We start from the raw sequence: 8,020 nt of genomic DNA, 5'->3' as shown, positions 1-8,020 counted from the left end.
ATAAATATCATGCCAAATAAGGAACATAATTATTTATTGAATATAATTATTTGACCAAAATTCAATCAGCTGTGCTCTTCTCAAATTATTTGAGAAGACTTTCCTCTCAATTTTCATTCAAAACTGTTTTAGGCATAGTCCATATTTAGACACAGCCATCAAGAAAACATCAACCAATACCAACGTCCTTGACCTGCTACTTAGAATTCAGAAACTACTGGACAACGAGGCTCAACTGGATGTGGTATTCCTTGACTTGACTTGACTTGATAGCGGAATATGATAAGGTTTCGAATTGGGCTCTCATTCATATTTTGAACAGTTACTTCAAGATTAATTGAAGTTGCCTGAGCTTTAGACAAAATCATGCAAAGTCTACAGAGCGATGTGAGGAATTGTGTATCAGATAAGTTAACCCATCTCTGCTCTAACAGAGTCATTAACTAATGTGGAGTGCCTCAACAGGATGTTTCCGATCAACACAATTCACATGTTCAGACCTATATAACTAATACTTGTATATTTAATCTTTTTATACAGCTTATTTCAAAAGTTAACTATGTGATTGAGGAGTTGACTATAAAAGTGCACTGTTCACCAAATTTTATCCATGTTATTTCATATTTGTTCAAATACAACTACAGAGAATGTTCGACATTCTCGTTAAGTTCTGATAGCTTGCAGTAACAACTGCATGAGCAAATGTAATTAAGATATTATAGAAAACGGATCATTAAGATAGTATAATACTTGAAAATAATAATTTACAGGTGCAATACTACGCTATGAATGAAGGAGTGTAAGCTTTTCTTTATCAATACAATTCTTGTAATGAAATTCTCATTATTTCCTTCAGCAATTAGAAATCATTATTATGAAATATGAATCATTTCAGAACTCTAAGGATCTATCCCGTAGCTAGAAACAATTAACACAACGTTCAAGAGTCATTTGCGATTGCTGCTTGTCTCTATTACCAACAGCAGGCCAGAATGCGTTCTCTGTGAAAGTTGTTCTAAATTTTCAAAGTAATCTTCAAAGACTATATATATCGCTCTTACCTCCACTCATTAACAGTGAATGAAAGAAGGCTACCAGTTTATCTTCTAGTATTACGATCATAATTTATTCCTTAATGTTGCCTTCGGGGAAAGTTCATTTGTGAAAAATATTAAAGAAACATATTACTGCCTTACAGATCAGTTAGTTGCTTGATAAGGAAGCCAGAGAATTGAGAGGGACGAAAATGATACTGGTATATGCCGGCATTATTCACAACTGCTTGAAGGCAAACTTCGACAAGATAGTGATTTAAATATGCATTACAGTACTTTACCAAACTATTGCAGAAGGAGTCAACGGGTAATGATTGAATAGTATGGAAGCAGCAGACAATAATGCTTATATAAGCAGATGTTTTAGCCTGATCGCTTAGAAAAGAGATTTGAGGGTGTGGCATACACGAAAGGAATCTCCCAAGTAGGTGCGTTACGAATAAGTAGAGGGATAATGTTTTCTTACTTTCGGTTTGGCTCTTGCGCTACTCCAGAACACCCCTAAAATTCCAGTGCTGCATTTCCGCTTGCACCACTTTCGAATTGCGCTAGTTCCTTTCTAAGGGGGCATGCTATATTGATCTCTTTCAAATTAATTAAAGGACTCGAAAATGTGCCCAAGCCATCATCTTAAAGTCCCAACTTTTAATTGTTTTAGTTGGCCCAAGCTAACTTTTAGAGTCGGTATTAGTCGACTCTTAAAAATTAGATTCTCGTTTTATCTTCATGACACGGCGTTTGCCTGTTCGTAGTCTACTACACTAATATAGTGGCCCCTCACACTAGTCGTGGCTGGCGAAAAACAACCACTGTCCTAAAAGATTCGGAAATCCTCAAGGATCTGTCCTGTTTCCGTATTGTTGTTTCAAATATGGAAGAGTCTCCTACATACTTCAAGCCTCCATTTAATTTTTTTTCAACAAAAGAGTGTATTTTCAAATATTTGAAAATTTCAAATATGGAAGAGTCTCATTCAATTTTCATATTGAATAATTATTTACTCCAATCTTAACATTTTCAGGCCTCCGGCTGTTTTGGTCATTCTCTCTCGTTGACTCATAAATTTTTGGGTATTATTCTAGATCGTAAGTTAAACTTCCAGAAACATATCTTGCACCTTCATGATAAAATAGCCAAGTATACATCTATGCTTGTCCGTCTTTCGCATCAATCCTGGGGTATTAACCATCATACCCTTCGTCTTTTGTACAAAGTGGTGTTTGTTCCGATTTGTACCTATGACGCTGGCGCCTGGTTTTGGTATAACAAGAAGATTGCCATCCAAGAGAAACTCTCCTCTATCCAAAGACGTATGCTCTTAATGATGAGTCGTACCTGTCGCACTGTCTCGACAGCTGCCCTCCAGGTTTTAAACGGTTGCCTACCTCTGGATCTCCAAATTGCTTATCGAGGTTTTTGCTATTACCTTAAACATGTCATTCCAGTTGACTTTTTAGACTTCACTGTGATCCTAAAACCGAAAAAACTATTTGCTGGAACCACCTGGTTCAACTCTGGCAAGATCGGTGGTCTTCTTCTTTAAAAGGTATAGTCACAAGAAAGTTTATTCCATCTGTGTCCTTTGACTTACAAAATTCTATTCTAAAATGGTTCAGTCCGAGTCTCCGCACTCTTTTTCTTCACTGGTCATGGTTCCCTTCGTGCTAAACTTGCTATGTTTAACCTGTCAAATTCTCCCCTCTGTAACTGTGTCAGCCCAAAAGACTGGCATCATGTTATTTTCACCTGTCCATATTACTTGGATCTTCCTCAGCCTCTGTCTGCTCTGTGTCAACCATTCTCCCCAGGCAATAAGTCTTCTCTCTTGGACTCCAAAGAAAAATTTCATCTTTTGCAAGATTTTGCACATAAAGCCTTTGCCAGGCGTGTCAAATCATCAGTAGTTCCCCAATTTCAGGAACTACTCCTATTCCAGCTCTACCTCCTGTCCAGACCAGCATCTCTATCATCGCCATCTCGTGATACCACCACCATCGTCACTACCACCATTTTTTTTTTAGCTCAAGTACCATATTCACCACCATCTTCGACTTGGATAGTTGGTTAACAAACTTGTATGACGCCGAGTGACATCACTGTATCTTCTTGACTTCTATTTCCTGCTAACCTCAGGCTAGTCGTGAGGCCGGGTCATCTGCTGGCACACCTTACACTGGTGCGGGATGATTTTGTATTTATTTTTTTTTATTTTTTAATTATTTTATTTATTTATTTATTTAATTATTATTTTTATTATTATTTTTATTATTTTTATTATTTTTTTTTCCATTTCATTAACTTATTTTTTTTCCATTTTATTAACTTATTTTTATCTTTATTTTATTTACTTATCTTGTAATCTTTTATCTTTAATTTTTCTGATTTTTATTAATTTACTATTAAATTTAATTTAATTTGCTCATATTTTGAATTATTTCGATATTCAGTACCTGAATCTCGAGGTTTGCTGTGGTTCGCGCTCAGTTGTGGCCCGCCTCCTCGCGGCGTAGACGGATATCAGGACGCACCACTCTGCTGCTTGTTCCTTCCTAATAGCAAAGCGGCCAGAAACAACTAAACAACATAACAAACACAAACATAGCATTACACACATTTCTGGCCTTTCTGCAGAGGTTTTGTAACATCAGTGTACCACGGCGGAGTTGAACTAGCGTTTGGGAGCCACCTTACATAAGATACTATACATCTACATGTCATACCCTGTTCCACACGAAGTTCACTATGTAAATGAGACCGGCGGCTAACAGGCCGGACGAACAATGGGCACAACAAACTACATAGTACATATCCCACACACTTTTAAATCTCTGGCTTGTCCGATACGGAGAACATACGCGGAGATGGGAGAAATCCCAGGTGCCGTCAGACCCCGAACATACCTAATACCTATGTAAATGAGACTGAAATGAAGTACCTTGGTGTCGTTTTTGACACAAAGCTATCATTCCAGCCCCACCTCAAACAAGTCAGGAACAAAATAAGGAAATACTCTGCCATGGTTGCAAGGATCACGCGCCGCGCCTGGGGCCTCAAAAAAAAACGCGTCCTGACGTTGTATTACAAGACCACTTTTATTCCAATGATCACCTACGCAGCCGCTCTTTGGTATCACAAGACCACTATGGTCGTCAATAGAAGAACACTAGAATCAACCCATCGGTCAATCTTACTCACAGTGACTCGAGCCTGCAACACAGTCAGCACGGAGGCCCTCCAGGTGCTGGTCGGTGTCCTCCCATTGGACCTGGAGGCAGTCCGATGCGGCCTAATCTACTACTACTCCAAAGGGATCCCTATCACATTCCAAGGATATACAATCGAACCGACAAACGGAAAAAGCATGGAAAAACTGCGACTACAAAAACACCTCCAACAAGAATGGCAGAACAGGTGGACGGCCTCCACCAAGGGAGGAGGTTACAAGGAAATTTTACCATACGTTGACAAGGTCTACCAAAAATCACCGGCTTGGCTTCAGCCGGGACGGGCACTCACCTTTCTACTAACGGGCCATGGGCCCTTGAATGACAAGCTCACCACGCTAGGGCTCCTTGATGAGCCACGCTGCACCTGTGGAGATGTTGAGACGGAATTCCTAACAAACCTACAACTCGGAATGTACCCTGGACTCCTAAAAAGGAAAACTTTACTGAACTTGACCCAACTACTGGATTCCTACAGCAGACTCTGACTCAGATATCAGCAATGCTGCACATGCATCATTGGACATCCATCATAGCGACCATCTGGGACTGACCTGTGGAAAGGGATCAGACTGATCTTCTGGACAGGACATTGTTCTACCTTTGGCCAGGCCATGATACTGATGTCACCGGACTTAAAGGAAATGCATCGGATTCGACCAATTGCAGCCTTGCTGCCTATGCGCTATTTGGCGATCAGTACCCTGCTCCCTTGCTGGATACCTTTATTCCTCTTTCCTGGCAGGGGTGGATGAGCAGACTCCTGCCCCCTTCCTCTTGCCGCCCTCTTTTTTTTCTGGTGGAGCATGGGCCTGCCTCACTGTCACTAACTGGGAGCATCTTCTCTATCGCACCCCCCATTCTTCTGACTTTCCTCCCCCAGCCTACAGTCTCCCTCTCCCACTCTGCCTATACAGTAGCGTATGCCCTACACGTCAAAATTTAACCGTGCAAATTGAATCTCGCCCATTGACTTTCGGCCTCCAACCTAGCGGACTTTTTTTTTTTTTTTTTTAGATCCTAGCCACTGAAATCTCAGGAAATTAGGTGGCAGGACCTGCCAGAGTATATATAAGCTACTGGGTTCCTGGTCTGCCTCCACGGAACGTAAGTGGGGCAACGTTGGACCCCAACAGGGGTCCAGCGGCTAAATGACCAGAAGAACAACGGTACATGACACTAAACGATCCAAGACCCACACACTTTTAAATCTCTGGCATTTACAGCGTACTGTAACACACCACAACGTAAACAACGCGGAGATTGGAGAAACCCCTGATGCCGCTTGACCCTAAATACACTTACACTTATGTAAATGAGAATTGCATTGGTTATTCAGGTACAGTTTAGCAATGTCACTACAACATGTCATGAATTTTGCCACAGACGTTACAGTTTGCTGAAGGCTTGTCCTTCGAGAAGCAGAATTCGAAGTACACCTAAACCTTCGGGGCCAACATACGTATGATATTGTAAAGAGACTATCGGTGCTAGCTACAGTTTTCTGTAAGTTTTAGGTAAGGGAAAGTACGCTTATGGGCAAACCGTAGCTTTTATGTGTAAAACTTTACCTGAAAGATATCTGCTTGCACTGACTTTAATGTTTGTCTGAGGATACTAAACATGCTAATTGCAAACGCGGAAGGAGAAGGGAGCGAAAAGAGATGACGATAACCTACAATTGGCCGCTAGGAGGCGAAGGTCAATGAGTTACTGAATTATGTGCTCCTAAAAATACTCAAATACCTAAGTTAACCTGAAAGGATCATAAATGAACTTCATATTGACAGAGAGCTTATGAGAAGTGGAATCTGGATATAGTGTCTACTAATGGAATCCTGAACAGGTAATATGTCTAATCTTGATTTTAAGCATTCATACTTCGCGTAATAGTTGAAAGGAACGGTTGGTTTATAGCGATTCAGTGCAGCGGAACATAGCAATATTCTGCTTAAGGCAATACGGCACTTAAGCTCTGGACAAGGTCAAACGGTGACAAAGTTAGGGATTAAAACCTCCCCCATTTCCACCTGCATATTTCATAGGCTAGTCATCGAAGGATAGAAGTGCCCTATCTTGTTGTACTAAAGACTACCTGCCTCGAAATTACTGAAATTCGCTCCCATTTGCATTTCAGAATGACAGATTTCAGCGCATCAGCCGTGCCGCTTACTTGCTGTATATGTCTGACCAATGATGACTTCATAATTAAATGCGTTACTTGTCACAAAAACTATTGCAATAAGCCTGATTGTACTTCTGTAGATATTAAGAGATTAAACAAAACTAGAAAACGCAAGTTTGAATGTAACGCTTGTAGGCAACAAACAGGGAAAAATAATGAAGAATTACCTAATGAAGTCATTTGTGAAGATTCATGCACAGAACAGATTAATGACCTTGAACAAGCAACAAGAGAAATCCTCTCGCAGACTGACCTTGGAAATGGCATCTTGGGCCATCCTGAAGGATCAATTTTTGAAACCTTGGGATGCGATATTTGCCCGGAAGACTGCGAGCACTCTGAAGGGGCTATCGCTAGACAGAGGAGCAATCATAGCCCGAATGAAAGGCAGGAGGAGAACCGTAAAGAATATGTCTCGCTTACGGAATTAAAGGATATCCTTGCAGACTGCATCAGCCCCTTTTCGATGCAGGCTGTTGAATACGCTGAAAACCTCGCGAGCAATTTCATCCCTGTACATAAAATGCTACAGGAACTGCAGGAAGAGAATTTTCTTCTCAAAGAACAAAACAGTAAAATATTGCACACCCTTAAACGACTGGAGGAAAAGCTAGGATGCTTTGAATCAGTCCTCGTTGCACAAGGTGGCTCAGCGGCCCCCGTAACCGACGAAACTTGCTATGCGAGGCAGAGCTACCCAAAGAAAAGTAGAAGTGATATGCATGGATTGTACAGGAGGACAGAAAGCATTCAAAATCAGAAACAGAAGACAAGAAAAGAATTGAATTCGGGGGAAAACATATCAGAACGAATTTCAAAACTACAAGACAGCCAAATAATATGTGAATTTCAAGACCAGCCGGGAACTGTCTGTTTGCAGCAGGACCTCGCAAGCAATAGCACCAAATCCAGTGAAACTTTAGGGGCAGCACAAGGAAATGGTTCCACACATTCCACTAGGAAAATTCGAAACCAAAATAAAGAAGTCTCAGAAATATTAGGACAACAGGAATCAACTGAAATGATTGGGGCATCCATGTATTCCAAGAGTACGATCGCGAGAGTTACATCTTCCCCCTCAAATCATGTTCCTGCAAACCCACTCACTTATGCGCACATCACTATGCTACCTAAAAAGCATAACACTTTTGAGGGTAGAAAAACCCGCCCATCCCAAAATTTCATGCCTAGTCTTGCCGAGGACAGCCGACGACATAATCCAGTTCACAGAGAAAGTATTAATGTGTCTTCCTGTAACACACCTGAAACAAACAAACGGTTTTCTGAAATGTACAACATTACTTCCGTTGCAACCAGAGAGCAAATTTTTGTATCAAGGCTGGGACCCACAACACAGCCCAAAAATATTAAAGCCATGTGTGAGGGCGAACATGGGATAACTGTGGAAGTAAAGCAAGTGAAAACACGACACCCAGCTTACTCCTCCTTTATAATCTCTTGTCCACCAGATAAGGCAACTCGCCTACAAGACGTAAGCGCCTGGCCAGTAGGTACCTTAGTCAAGCCCTACAGAGACAGATGGGCCAGACCACTGG

This window comes from Mastigoproctus giganteus, chromosome 1 (genome assembly GCF_048544385.1).
Source record: "Mastigoproctus giganteus isolate SK-2022 chromosome 1, ASM4854438v1, whole genome shotgun sequence".
In the NCBI taxonomy this organism is placed as follows: domain Eukaryota; kingdom Metazoa; phylum Arthropoda; class Arachnida; order Uropygi; family Thelyphonidae; genus Mastigoproctus; species Mastigoproctus giganteus.
This window is presented reverse-complemented; position numbering follows the sequence as displayed.